This window comes from Macaca fascicularis, chromosome 11 (assembly GCF_037993035.2).
Source record: "Macaca fascicularis isolate 582-1 chromosome 11, T2T-MFA8v1.1".
NCBI classification, from domain to species: domain Eukaryota; kingdom Metazoa; phylum Chordata; class Mammalia; order Primates; family Cercopithecidae; genus Macaca; species Macaca fascicularis.
The window spans coordinates 12,298,625-12,313,377 of NC_088385.1; the positions used below are offsets into that span (position 1 = coordinate 12,298,625).

General features: G+C 43.2%; 1 pseudogene; it reads right to left on the reverse strand.

The window, feature by feature from the left end:
* Positions 1 to 10,144: 10,144 nt before the first annotated feature.
* LOC102123374 (trifunctional enzyme subunit alpha, mitochondrial pseudogene) lies at positions 10,145 to 12,052 on the reverse strand (annotated as a pseudogene).
* Between the last annotated feature and the right edge of the window lie 2,701 nt (positions 12,053 to 14,753).

A 14,753-nucleotide genomic window follows, 5' to 3' on the forward strand; every position in this document is an offset into this window, starting at 1 on the left:
TTCTTACTATGTAAAACAAATTTGTAATCTGCTTTCCATGCTTTCTTTCCACATCCTTACAAAGTCATATTTCCCCCTCTGACTTTCCCCTGAGAAAGGTCCCAGATCAAATTTCAGGTGGTTGTTTTCAGTCCCAGCTACTTCCCTCCCTCCCCTCCCCTCTGGCGGAAATTCCATTACCCCCCTTAGTTGTGGTTGTTGTTTACCCCTATCCCATCTCAGGTCCCTGATAATCTTGTTTCCAAGAATTAGGAAACCTTTTACTCGCTGTCTTTTCTTTTTTTAAAGAAGATTCAGGGTCAGGTGCGGTAGCTCACGCCTGTAATCCCAGCACTTTGGGAGGCCGAGGCATTAGGGAGTACCTGCCTTAGAGGTGGTTCTGTGAATTAACAAGATTATGTGTTCAAAGGTTTAGTAAGACTATTAAGTATATAATAAGACTATATGTTTTTTTTTTTTTTTTCTACTTAAGCTGATTGGTTTCTCTTAAACTGTTCTTGAGTAGGTTGGCTTTTCCATTCTTTTCCTTGTAACAAAAGTGGATCACCTGAGGTCAGGAGTTCAAGACTAGCCTGGCCAACATGATAAAACCCTGTCTCTAAGAAAGATACAAAAAAATTACCCAGGCATGGTGGCAGGTGCCTGTAATCCCAGCTACTCGGGGGCCTGAGGCAAGAGAATCGCTTGAACCAGGGAGTTGGAGGTTGCAGTGAGCCAAAATCGTGGTACTGCACTCCAGCCTGGGCAACAACAGTGAAACTCCGTCTCAAAGAATAAAAGAAGATTCAGAAGAAAGTTTTTCCTCATTAAGGTGTTAATATGTTTTTTTCGTGGTGAGCCCAAACGACAACCTTGCTAAGCAATGGCTTTCAATGAAAAGCCATTTTTTAAACCAAAATAATGGATCTTTAATGTTAGAATTAAGGAATTTGGTAAAAATATAATTAGATATTGAATGCCCTCCTGGTATCCTGAACAGATAGCAGCCTCATCTACCCATTCATAAAGATTCACTTTTATTTTCCCTTCTCTAATTGAGTTGATTCTATTCTGAGGCTTTTTCCATATTCCGTGCTTATCATTCAAGAAAATTCTCCTTTCTCCTCAAATGAACGCATTATGGAAATTCGAGTGTGTCTTCTACTCAGTAAATACAGTTCTATGCACACTTTTTCTCAGTATTGTTTTGACTGATGGCAGAGAGTGCGAACCGCAGCTGGCTTCCCAACTTCGGAGTCTTACTTTGATGACATATACAGCAGCATGTGTTGCTTGACACAAGCTCCTTCCTTCTCCGCTTCAGGGTACTTGTGGCCAAAGTTAGATGTTTAACCAACCACTTTCCACCTGGTGAGAAGGCACAAGCAACCTCTCAGATCCCTCTTCCTTTTGTACTGAAGCAGCTACAACACAGTGAAGAAGGAAAGGAATCCTAAAAGAAGTGGGAACAAAGATGGAAGAGCACCAGACCACGGGATAGCCAGATGAGAGAGTGACAACAGGCTGACACCAGGGTGGGGGAGCAGGAAGCTAAAAGATGGAAATTGCAAAATTCCAAATTCAAAGCGAATTTGAGAAGTGGGGAAGGGGTCCTGGGGGATCTGGAAACTTAGGGTAAAACAGGAAGACATCAGGAGCACAGTGGAGGACAGGCAGGGCTGTCCTTGTAGCTTTGTCAGCGCAGGGAGGCCTTGATTAAAAAAGCAATACTCTGATAAAAACGGAAGCCCTTGTATCTTTGAGCATTTTCACCAACCAGACATCAGGGAAAGTGACTTGTTAAGACTGTGGTAAGGAGAGGAACAGGTGGCCACAGTTTTGTTTTCTTTCTTTCTTTCTTTCTTTTTTTCTCTAAAAACCAGTCAAGCAGACCCAGAAGCAGCAGTCAGACGACAAATTCTGGGCAGAACCCAAGATGGAAAAAGCAGATGTTTATATAAATAGAGGTGCAGAGCCCACAGCTTCCTGTTGACAAATCGACCTTCACTCTACCTCAAACCCTCATTTTTTTTTAATAGCTGATAATGATTTTGTGTTATTTTTCAACTTGTCCAATCACTTAGAGTAAGGTTCTAGTTTATTCCTAACCCTTGGGCCTTGCAGTGCTTTTCTCTACCTCTGGTATTTTTCCCTTTCCTCTCCCTTTTCCTTTCTCCTGTGTGCTTACCTGGCTGTATATCTGTGCTGTGTAGCTTTATGGAGTGTTTGGTTAAATTTATGTAACAATCCATAGGGATTCAAGATGATCTCATAAATTTGTGGGAGATTCACCTTGTCTTCCCTCCTCCACCAAACAAACAAACAAACAGAAACCCCGAACCAAACCAGAATAGTTAAGTTTTGAGCAAGTATAAGGAAATTCATTTTCTGGAAAATAATCTGTATTATACTGAAGAGATTGATGGATGTTAAGGTATCAACTGCATCATCGTATACCATTTCCTAATATGTGCTTCTGTCCCAAATGATCAAACACAAGGAGTTATAATGAATGGTAATGAGAATTGTACACAAAAACATTTCTTCCATTTGTATAAAATTACCTCTATAAATCCATCTATTCTTGAAAATGGATGAGATTTTAGGGGAAAGGAGAATGAAGTGGTTGTAACACAAATAAGCAGGTCAGGCACGGTGGCTCACACCTATAATCCCAGCACTTTGTTTGGGAGGCCGAGGCAGGAAGATCACCTGAGGTCAGAAGTTGGAGACCAGCCTGGCCAACATGGGGAAACCCCATCTCTACTAAAAACACAAAAATTAGCTGGATGTAGTGGCCTGCACCTGTAGTCCCAGTTACTAGGGAAGCTAAGGCAGGAGAATCACTTGAACCTGGGAGGCAGAGGTTGTATGTAATAAGCCAAGATCTCAGGCCACTGCACTCCAGTCTGGGCAACAGAGTGAGACTCTGTCTCAAAAAACAAAACAAAACAAAAAAAAAACAGATAAGCTTATGAAAATGTGTAACATTAACATCAAAATCAATACATGTTGAAAACAAAAATGACTTCAAATACTTATATAAAATAATAAATGATAGCTCCTTAATTGGTTATTAAGAGAAACTGGTTTGCCGGAAGTTAATTTATAACTTGAGAAAGTCAAACAATTGTGGTCATTTATGTTGCCACTATCTGACAAAGACTGAGATAGAAAGATCTGACATAATGTAATAATTCATAATTAAAGTACAAGTACTCACAAGAATGCCAATATATTCTAATGAGATAGGGTAGGAATAATTTATCTCTTGTCATGTAGAAACTAAAAACAATTATTACATCATTGATATATGGGACATCTAGATCCCCAAATCAACATGGTTCTAGGTACAATAAAAGCAACACTTACATCATCCTGTTCATTTTAATTTCAAATACTAGGTATTTGTTTCAGTGCCAGTCCAGACTTGGTACTCACTAGTGGTGTGATGTTAAGCAAGTAACTTCTCAACTGTAAACTGGTGGCAATATACCTGCCTTAGGGGTGGTTCTGTGAATTAACAAGATTATGTGTTCAAAGGTTTAGTAAGACTGTTAAATATATAATAAGACTATAGGGTTTTTTTCTACTTTTTTTTTTTTTTTTTTGAGACTGAGTCTTGCTCTGTCCCCCAGGCTGGAGTGCAGTGGTGCAATCTCGGCTCACTGCAAGCTCCGCCTCCCGGGTTCACGCCATTTTCCTGCCTCAGCCTCCCAAGTAGCTGGAACTACAGGCGCCCCGCCACCTCGCCCAGCTAATTGTTTTGTATTTTTAGTAGAGATGGGGTTGCACTGTGTTAGCCAGGATGGTCTCCATCTCCTGACCTCGTGATCCGCCTGCTGGGATTACAGGCGTGAGCCACCGCGCCCGGCCTTTTTTCTACTTAAAGCTGATTGGCTTCTCTTAAACTGTTCTTGAGTAGGTTGGCTTTTCCATTCTTTCCCTTGTAACAAAATGACATGAACCTTGTTGGATAGTCAATGAGTAGGAAACTTGCAAAAAATGTGCAATACCACAAATACTAGTTTCTCTACTGTTTAAAGTGTGTTTAAATTTACCTTTTTTTTTTTTTCTCATACAGATGGGGGTCTGGTTATGTTGCCCAGACTGGTCTTGAACTCCCAGTCTCAAGTGATTCTCCCACCTTGGCCTCCCAAAGTGTTGAGATCACAAGCATGAGCCATTGTTCCTGGTCCTAATTTAAATTTAATTACAAATTATTTTTTGGCCAGATTAGGTAGCTCACATCTATAATCCCAACGCTTTGTGGGAGACCAAGGCAGGAGTTCAAGACTAGCCTGAGAAACACAGCAAGACTGTCTCTACAAAAAATTAAAATACTAGCCAGGCATGGTAGCTGCCCCTGTAGTCCTAGCTACTGTGGATGCTGAGGCAGGAGGATTGCTTGAGCCCACAAGGCCGAGGTTACAGTGAGCTATGATGGTACCACTGTACAACAGCCTGGGTGACAGATTGAGATCCTGTCTGTAAAACAATTTTTTAAAAGTAAAACTTTTTTTAAAGTGGAATTAATCCAAATTTGGTATTTGGAACTCTGGGATTTGGTATTTGGAACTCCCACCATGAACAGATAAACAGTAAGTCTAGTGACTTTGGGAATCTAATTTGTTTCTTTTTCAGTAGATTGTATTTTTTATTCCAGGTTTTCTAAGGTGTAGCATCCCAAACAAACCTTTGGCAAGCAAGTAAACTACTCCTTTGTCTTGGAGTCTTCCTTTTGTGACTGAATGAACTTTTAGAACTTTTAGAAGTTTGGTATTTGGAACTCAAACCATTGTTATGGTTTGAATGTTTGTCCCCTCCCAAACTCATGTTGAGTTTTAATTGATGTGGGGTCTTTAAGAGGTGATTAGGGGTCGGGCATGCTGTAATCCCAGCACTTTGGGAGGCTGAGGCTGGTGGATAACCTGAGGTCAGGAGTTCGAGACCAATCTGGTCAACATGGCGAAACCCTGTCTCTACTAAAAATACAAAAAATTAGCCAGGTGTAGGGGCGGGCACCTTATAATTCCAGCTACTTGGGAGGCTGAGGCAGGAGAATCGCTTGAACCCAGGAGGTGGAGGCTGCAGTGAGCCAAGATTGTGCCATTGCACTCTAGACTGGGCAACAAGAGCAAAACTCCATCTTAAAAAAAAAAAAAGAAGAAGAAGAAGTGATTAGGGCCAGGAGCAGTGGCTCACATCTGTAATCCCAGCACTTTGGGAGACTGAGGCAGGAAGATGACTTGAGGTAAGTAGTTCAAGACCAGCCAACTCCAGCCAATATGGTGAAACCCTATTTCTACTGAAAATACAAAAATTAACTAGGTGTGGTGGCAGGTGCCTGTAATCCCAGCTACTCAGGAGGCTGAGCCATGAGAATTGCTTGAATCTGGGAGGCGGAGGTTGCAGTGAGCCAAGATCGCACCACTGCACTCCAGCCTGGGTGACAGAGCGAGACTCCATGTCAAAGAAAAGAAAAGAAAAGAAGAAAAGAGGTGATTGGGTGATGGCAAATCCATCATGAATGGATTACTGCTGCTGTTATTGCAGGGGTAAGTTAGTTATTATGAGACTGGGTTTATAATAAAAGTGAGTTTTGCCCGATTTCTTTTCTCTGCCTCACCAGTTTGCTTGCACTTTCTGTCCTTCCACCATGGGAAGACTCTCATCAGATGATGGCACCATGTTCTTGGGCTTCTCAGCCTCCAGAACTGTGAGAAATAAATTTGTTTTCTTTATAAATTACTCAGTGGGTGACAGATTCAATAACAGAAAATAGACTAAAACAACAACAACAACAATAACAACAACAACTTTTTCATAAAGTGTTCTGTGCTTTTTTAAAAACAAACATCATATTCCTTGTGTGGCGAGAAGCAGAAGTATTATTATTCCTATTTTTCAGACAGAGAAAAAGGTTTAATAAGACCTAATCAAGTTCACACGGTTTTGGTGCAGCAGAACCATGCCTGAACTCTAAAACTCTAAAACTTCTAAAAGGTCTAAAAGGTCTAAAAGTTCATTCAGTCACAAAAGGAAGACTCTAAGACAAAGGAGTTAGTTTACTTGTTTGCCAAAGGTTTGTTTGGGAGGCTACGCCTTAGAAAACCTGGAATAAAAAATACAACCTACTGAAAGAGAAACAAATTAGATTCCCAAAGTCACTAGACTTACTGTTTATCTGTTCATGGTGGGATTTTTTTTAAAAAAATTTTAATTCTTTGAGACAGAGTCTTACTCTGTTGCCCAGGCTGGGGTGCAGTGGTGTCATCTGGGCTCACTGCAACCTCCGCATGCCAGGTTCAAGGGATTCTCATGCGTCAGCCTCCTGAGTAGCTGGGATTATAGGCATGCACCACCATGCCCACCTAATTGTTTTTGTATTTTGGGGTTTTGTTATTTTGGCCAGGCTGGTCTCAAACTCCTGGCCTCAAGTGATCCTCCTGCCTCGGCCTCCCAAAGTGCTGGGATTATAGGCATAAGCCACCACAACCTGTCAGATTTTTTTTTTTTTTTTTTGCATATGGTTCTCATATCCTCAAAGATTATTACCCACCTTCAGAGATTGCCATTGGCAAAGTCAGAGATGCAGTTTTTTTCATGAGTCAGTAACTTATGGAGGAGACTTGAAGGTTTCATTTATTTTGGAAATTAGAATTAGAGGTTATGGCCCTGCTTATTTGTTTTCTTGCTTACCTCAAGGTGCAGAATGCTTTTATGTCCACTGGATGTGAAGTGCTCTCTCATTCAGAGTTGAGGCAGAGAAACTTAGTGTGGTGGCTCCTGCCTATAATCCCAGCTACTCCCCAGGCTGAAGCAGGAAGACTCCTTGAGCCCTGGAGTTCAAGGCCACCCTGGGCAACAAAAGGTGTGAGACCCTTGTCTCACAAACAAACAAACAAAACAAAAAAACAAACAAAGTTGAGGCAGAGTACAGGTGTCTGTTGTTTTCACACATCACACACACTACCAGGAATTCTATGGAGACTCAGCCAGTGGCTGTTAGCTATGAATCTGACCAGAAACAAGAACCTGGAAAAGGCCAAAGAGGTTCCGATTTTTCCCCTTCTCAGAAGGGTAGAGAATCAGTGTGTTTACTGGCTCATCAGTCTTTCTCTTTATCCTGATTTCTTTGACTGACTCCTTCAGGAAGGATAACCTATGTGTCGGAGCTAGACTATACGGGTGCAATTCCTGACTCCACCTGTTCTACGGTGAGCAGGCCTGTGCAAACCTACCCCCAACAGCTGAGGGAGCTGAAAGGCCAGATAAAGAGGCAGACATGCCCAGTTTCTCAGCAAAAAAGCATTTAATAAGAACTTAAAAGCAGAAGCCATGTCCCAGGCATCTGCAAGATGGTGGATCCCCTTGCTGTTACCCCAACCCAGACCCAGGGCTTATATACCGTAGGGAAAGGGCATCCGTGCTTCAGAAGGGATGTGTAAGACAATTGAAGCTGACTCCTCAGGGAAAGGCAAGAATGCTACCTGCATCATAGCCTATTGAAGGGGTGGCCTGCCCCTCCACACCTGTGGGTGTTTCTCGTTAGGTGGAACGGGAGACTTGAGAAAAGAAATAAGACACAGAGACAAAGTATAGAGAAAGAAAAGCGGGGGCCCAGGGGACCGGCGCTCAGCTTACGGAGGACCCACGCCGGCACCGGTCTCTGAGTTCCCTTAGTATTTATAGATAATTATCTTTACCATCTTAAAGATAAGGGAGTGGCAGGACAATAGGATCGTTTTTAGGGAGGAAATCAACAGTAAGACATAAGAACAAGGATCTCTGTGACATGAATAAGTTTAAAGGAAAATCCTGTGCCTTGAGATAAACCTTTTAGCGGCATTGTTTCATCCTATCACATGGGGATAAACCTTGGACAATACCTAGCTTTTCTAGGAACAAAGACACACCCTGCACGCCCAAAATCCATTAAACCTTGAGTTACCACAGCATGTCTCTTGCAAGGACAAGGTTGGGGGTAGGGTCACAGATTAACAGCATCTCAAATACAGAACAAAATGTGAGTCTCTTATGTCTACTTCTTTCTATATAGACACAGTAACAGGCTGATCTCTTTCTTTTCCCCACACCTATAATTTGCTTAAGGGCAGGATTCATAGTAAGTGCCTGTTTATGATAACATCAAGGTTTTTTAAATCTAGGGGCTAGACTTTTGGTAAATATGTGTTCTTAACAGTAGATAAAGTAGAAATATTAGAGGTATTACTGGAACTGGGAGTTAATCAGAAGTCAACATGGTGTTTGAGTAGCCAAGATGGAGTTACTTTAGCCTCCACGCCACCATTATGATTCAAACCATTCTATGCCTCACTTTTCTCATCTGTAAAAGAGATTAGTGATATAAAACCCTTAAGGCGGCTGGGCGCGGTAGCTCACGCCTGTAATCGCAGCACTTTGGGAGACTGAGGCGGGCGGATCACAAGGTCAGGAGATCGAGATCATCCTGTCTAACATGGTGAAAACCCGTCTCTACTAAAAATACAGCAAATTAGCCGGGCATGGTGGCGGGTGCCTGTAGTCCCAGCTACTCAGGAGGCTGAGGCAGGAGAACGGCGTGAACCCGGGAGGCGGAGCTTGCAGTGAGCCGAGATCGCGCCACTGCACTCCAGCCTGGGCGACAGAGTGAGACTCTGCCTCAAAAACAAACAAACAAACAAACAAAACCCTTAAGGCTACTGCAAGATTAAATAAATTAAGTGGTTTAGAGTAGCACGCGGCACATAGGCCCTATGTAAGTGTGAGTCGTTATCCTTCAGTCAACAAACAACTTTAGAACACCAAGTGCCCAGGTCAGTGCTGGGATGCAGAGTTAACTAAGACATGGCCTCCGCATTTATTAGAGTCACTTCATTTTTTTTTTTTTTTTTTTTTGAGACGCTCTGTCACCCAGGCTGGAGCGCAATGGCACAATCACACTCACTGCAACCTCCGCCTCCCAGGTTCAACCAATTCTCCTGCCTCAGCCTCCTGAGTAGCTGGGAGTACAGGCGCGCACCACCACACCCGGCTAATTTTCGTATTTTTAGTAGAGAGGGGCTTTCATCCATTGGTCAGGCTGGTCTTAAATCCTGATCTCGTGATCCGCCTGCCTCAGCCTCCCAAAGTGCTGGGATTACAGGCGTGAGCCACCAGGCCCGGCCTAGAGTCACTTCTTAGTATTGCTCAAGTTGTTTCTTTCTGCTTTTAATAACACCTTTTGCCTCCTACAATGACATTCATTTTCTTGTTTTCTTTTCAAGTTTTTATCATTTTTGATAATAAAAAATTAAGTAATGCTTTAAATTATACTATAAATGTATCACGTGTCCTCCTGTTCAGGGAAAACATACATCTGCTCACCGCCTTTAGTTCCCCTCTTCACATCTGCTGCCTAGTTTTGGCCAAGTGAACTTTCCATTGATATCCTGGGCTCTTTCCTCCCATTCCCATATCTGTTCTTTCTTCTCGGTCCCAGAGCCCTTGTCATCTTTTTACCCCTTATTTATGGATTTTCTCCTCTGATTGTACAAACTAATAACATACCTGAAGAGAGAACAGCCCAGTCATTGCTTGTTTCTTTTTTCTGGCTATTCAGTCCCTAGAAGTCTCTGAGTTTAATCAGGTTTTTTTTTTTTTTTTTTTTTTTTTCCTGGGGAAAGAGCTTTAATATCCTGGTACACCATGGTGAGCAGAAGCCCAGGCAAAACATCTACACAGGCAGGTGTGTGTGGTTTTAAGCCCACCAGGTCCCACTTTCTCTCATCACAGTCCCTCCCTAAGGTGCTGCCTAGAATTCTGCACAAGCATTCTTACTCCCAAAGCACAGGGCTTTCTTCCAGCTTGCTTTTCGAAGGAGGCATCTCAACCAGAAGGGCGAAGACAGAAGAAAAAGGAAAAACCAGGCAGAGACACTGATACAGAGTTTACTGTTACGTGTTTGGCTGGGTGCAGAATTGCCCTCCCCACCCCTGGCCACCTTGGCCTCCTGGGAGGAACAGGCAGAGATGGCTCCAGATGGCTCTTGGCTGCCACTCTAGGCCTCAGGGCTTACACAATGAGCACAGCGGGTTCCACCTTCCGATAGGAAGTGCAAACTCGAATTCACAGTCAGACTTCACCAGGAGGGAGAGATGGTCTTTGGCTGAAGGCACTTTAATCAGGGAGCAAACCCAATGCCAGGGTTTGTCTTCCTTCTCGTTACTCTGATAAATCTAGACGCCACTCTGTTGGAAAACCAGCACTGCCTGCACCTGGGGTTAGTGCACTGACCGAGTGAGGCATGAGACCCGCTCACTGAGAACTTCTCATTAGGGCTGTTAGCGTGGTCAGCCAGCAGCTAGCATGGAGTGAACTGTTTTCCACAGGCAGCCTCATACTTCTTGAGCCGGCCCACTATCTTCTGGGTGCCATGCAGATCCACAAAGCAGAAAGGCCCTCCAAGACAAGGCGGGAAGCCGAGCCCAAAGATGGCTGTGATGTCTCCCTCTGCAGGTGTGGCCAAGATCCCCTCTCGCAGGCACGTGACTGCCTCATCCACAAATCTTGTCGCCAGGCGGAACTGGATGTCTTCGCCCAAGGAGACTTTAGACTTAGGAGGCATCTTTAGACTCACTAAGATACTATCCACGTCAGAATTCAAATTCTTACTCTTCACATCCTCCTGATAGATGTAAACGCCCTTCCCAGACTTGCAACCTAGGAAGCCCTTGAACACCATCTGTGTCAGCAGTTCTGGGTTTCCACCTCCACACCGCTCCCCAAAGGCTTTGCACAGATCTTCTGCTACGTGTCTCGCTACATCCACCCCAACTTCATCCACCAGTGTGGCGGCACCCACAGGAAAGCCAAAGCTTGTGGTCAGGGAATCCAGCTTCTTGAGGTCAACTCCTTCCTGGAGGATTCAGATGACTTCAGACATCATGGGCGAAAGACATCTGGTGGTATAGAAGCCAGGTCCATCCTTAACCACAATGATGACCTTCGCCTGCTTGAGACCGACTGCTACAGCTGAAGCACTGGTGTCTTTGGAAGTTTTCTTGGTTGTAATCATCTCCAGCAGCTGCATCTTGTCAATGGGAGAGAAGTAGTGCATGCCAATCACCTTCTCAGGTCTTTTGCTGACAGCAGCGATTTCACTGATTGGGAAAGCAGATGTGTTACTGGCAAAGACACAGTGATCTGGAACCACCGCTTCTACTTCCTTTAGCACTCTGTGCTTAAGACTAAGGCCTTCAAACACAGCTTCAATCACCATGTCGACCTTTAAAACATTGCTAATCAAGCTGCCCAGTCAAGTTGCTGAAGATGGAATCCCTTTCAAATGATTCCTCTGGAGGTTTCAAATGATGTTAGAGCTTTCTTCTTCACTTTATCATTCAATCCTTTGAACACTTGTTGCTGTCCTTGGCCTAGCCTAGTGAGTGTGGCATCTTTAAGTATAGTCTTTAGCCTCTTATCCACAGAGACTTGGGCAATGTCTGCTCCCTTCAGCCCTTCACCAAGAATAGCCAGATGCTTCACATCCTTCTGTGGAGCTCCAAATTTATTCTTCTTGCACAAGACCTGACCATGGCAGAATCCCATCAAGGCCTTTGATTCACTGGTCATTGCAAGCTCTCCAAATTTCTGAGATTCAGAGAGATAACCAGCATCACTCCCTTGCTCAATTCCAGTCTTTACCACATCAATTATTTTCAGAGGCGCAGGATAAAGACCTTTAGTCTCCTTTCGCACTTTTTCTTCTACTTTTTTGGAAACCTGTTGCCTGACAAATGGAATGGTCATGGCGTACCCTGTCAATTTTTCCACCAATCCCTTGTCTCTCTTTGGAGAGATCTTATCAGCTAGACCTTTGGCAAAAGTAATGGCAACTTCTTCTTGGTATTCTATTGCCCGTTACTCTGGAGGTTTTAGTCCTGTTCCCAGGGGTTCCACCAATCGGTCAACCAGTCCCATTTTCTTTGCCCTGTCTGCATGAATGTTTCTACTAGGCAGCATCATGTCAAAAGCAGCAGGCACACCCACCATTTTGGGCAACCTTTGTGTGCCTCCTGCTCCTGGTAAGAGCCCCAGCAAGACTTCAGGGGCACCTAATATGTTTTTCCGTCTTTTGTTGCTATTCTGTATTGGCATGAAATGGCAAGCTCAAGTCCTCCTCCCAGGCAGGATCCATTGATGGATCAAACAGGCTTTGTGACCTTCTCAAGTTTCTCAAATGTTCTCTATGCTTCTTGTGACATCTGTGTTACTTCTTGAGGGGTCTTGCAAGTGGCTAACATGTTGATATCAGCACCTGCAATAAAGCAGCCTGGCTTTGATGAGATAAGGGCGGCACTTCTGATGTGATTAGTAACCCAGATTTCATTCATAACTTCTGTGAACTCTGAATGCAGCTCTTCATTCAGTGTATTTACTTTTGAATTGGGAGAGTTAATTCGAATAATTGCCACATCCCCTTTGACTCCGTGGTTCATATGGGTTCTGGTCAGCAAAGCGGAAGACTATAAAACTGCAGCATATATAACTTTGGGAGCAGAGGATCCTGAAGGCAGAGAAGTGGCTGAGGATGCCAATTGCCCAGTGGGCCACCATGTTGAGTTGAAGAGGACAGCAGTGGAGAGCGCTTTTAGCGGGGCCGGCCGAGCGGAGGAGTTTTCCTCTTAATCAAGATTTTAAAAAATTGAGGTGAAATTGACATAACATAGTATTAAGCATTTTAAAGTATACAATTCAGTGGCATTCAGCATATACAGACTTGTGTAACTACCACCTCTATTTTCAAAATTTTTTCCTATCCCCAAAAGAAAAGCCCACATTCCTTAAGCAGCCACTCCCTAGTCTCCTCTCTAGCTCCTGGGCAACTACCGGTCTGCTTTCTGCCTCTAGGGATTTACCTATCCTGGATATATTTTCATAGAAATTGAATACTTCCATATAAATGAAATCATGCACAATGTGACCTTTCTAGTCTGTCTTAAGATTTTAGGATTATTTGCATGGAGCATAAATAACTAATTACAGAGCACATCCAGGAAAATTGTCTCAATGGAGAATTTTGATTTTATTTAATTTTTGCTGTAGCCATGCCTCCTTTAGGGAACCTGTGGATGGAGGTCTAAAGTAACCTGAATGCATGGAGGTAGGGGCAGGCTGAATAAATTACCCACAGTGCTGGCATGTACTGAGTGAGTTACTAGTGTTGTTTTCTAACTGTGCTGAGATGGTTGACTCTTCCTTTCCTCCTCTGGTAACAAAGTGAAAAGGCCCTCATTGATTGCTACTTTTAGCCAATGTGTGGATGCGGGTGGGGAGTGTGTGGATCGGTGGGCAAAAGGGGTGAGGGGTTGTGGGGAGGGGTAAACTGGCTGCAGTGTGAACTAAAGAATTTGGAGCTGTTCATGTCGTTTGCTTCTCAAATCTCATTAAGGACACTGATTTTAATGAAAACGAGAGGGGTTGTGATTTGATTAGTAGTGACTGAATAGATTATCATAAAAGAAAGGCAATCACCAGTGCAGACCCTAAAAGAAAAAACGCAGCCCGGTGCAGTGGCTCACTCCTATCCTAGCACTTTGGGAGGCCGAGGCAGGTGGATCATGAGGTCGGGAGATGGAGACCATCCTGGCTACCATGGTGAAACCTCGTCTCTACTAAAAATACAAAAAATTAGCCGGGTGCGGTGGCAGGCACCTGTATTCCCAGCTACTCAGGAGGCCGAAGCAGGAGAATGGCGTGAACCCGGGAGGCCAAGTTTGCAGTGAGCTGAGATTGCACCACTGCACTCCAGCCTGGACGACAGAGCGAGACTCCGTCTCAAAAAAAAAAAAAAAAAAAAAAGAAAAGAAAAAAAGAGCCGAGGAGGAAGAATTTGCCAACATGGTTCCAGGACTTCAAGAATCTCTGGAAAGAAGTATCTTTAGAGATGAGAATGGCAATTCTACAGATGGCATGGTGTTTCTAATATGCTATAATTTCCTTAGGAACTGTCCCTCATCCATTTTAGAGCTAACTGGGTCAATATTTACTCTACTAATCTTTGGAATCATATCAGACCTTACATTGCATCTCTGAGCAAACAACTAATATGGAATTTGGTCTTTGGAATGTATCTACCCACAAAGAGAAAAAAACCCTGTGAAGAGTTCCATGTAATTTGGAACACCTCTAATTTTCCCTGGCATTTCAATTCGTTGAAAACTGCCCTCCTTCCCCTGTAACCCCATGACAGCTTAAAAAAATTTATTTTGTCATTTTAGAGCTGGATGAGACTTTGGAAATCTTCTAGGCCAATATTTATCAAAGTTTGCCTCCAAACTGACCACCAGCTTTGGAATGAATTATTGGCATGTTTTTCAAAAACGCAGAGCCCTGGGATGCACGAAGTCAAAATTTGTGGAATCTGCAATTTTATGCACTCACTCACTCACACCAAAATGTGAGAACCATAAATCTACTCATATTTCATAACTAATCAGAAAACTTTGAACCATGGGTGCAGATAACTTGTGGATGGTCACAACTTATATTTTTGAAATATCACATCTTCTTTTTTTTTTTTTTTTTTTTTTAAAGAGAAGCTTTGAAGTAGAAGGATGAAATTTTTGTTATTCTTTTTTTTTTTTTTTAAATTTTACTTTAAGTTCTGGGATACATGTGCAGAACTTGCAGGTTTGTTGCATACGTATACATGTGCCATGGTGGTTTGCTGCACCTATCAACCCATCATCTAGGTTTTAAGCCCTGCATGCATTAGGTATTTGTCCTAA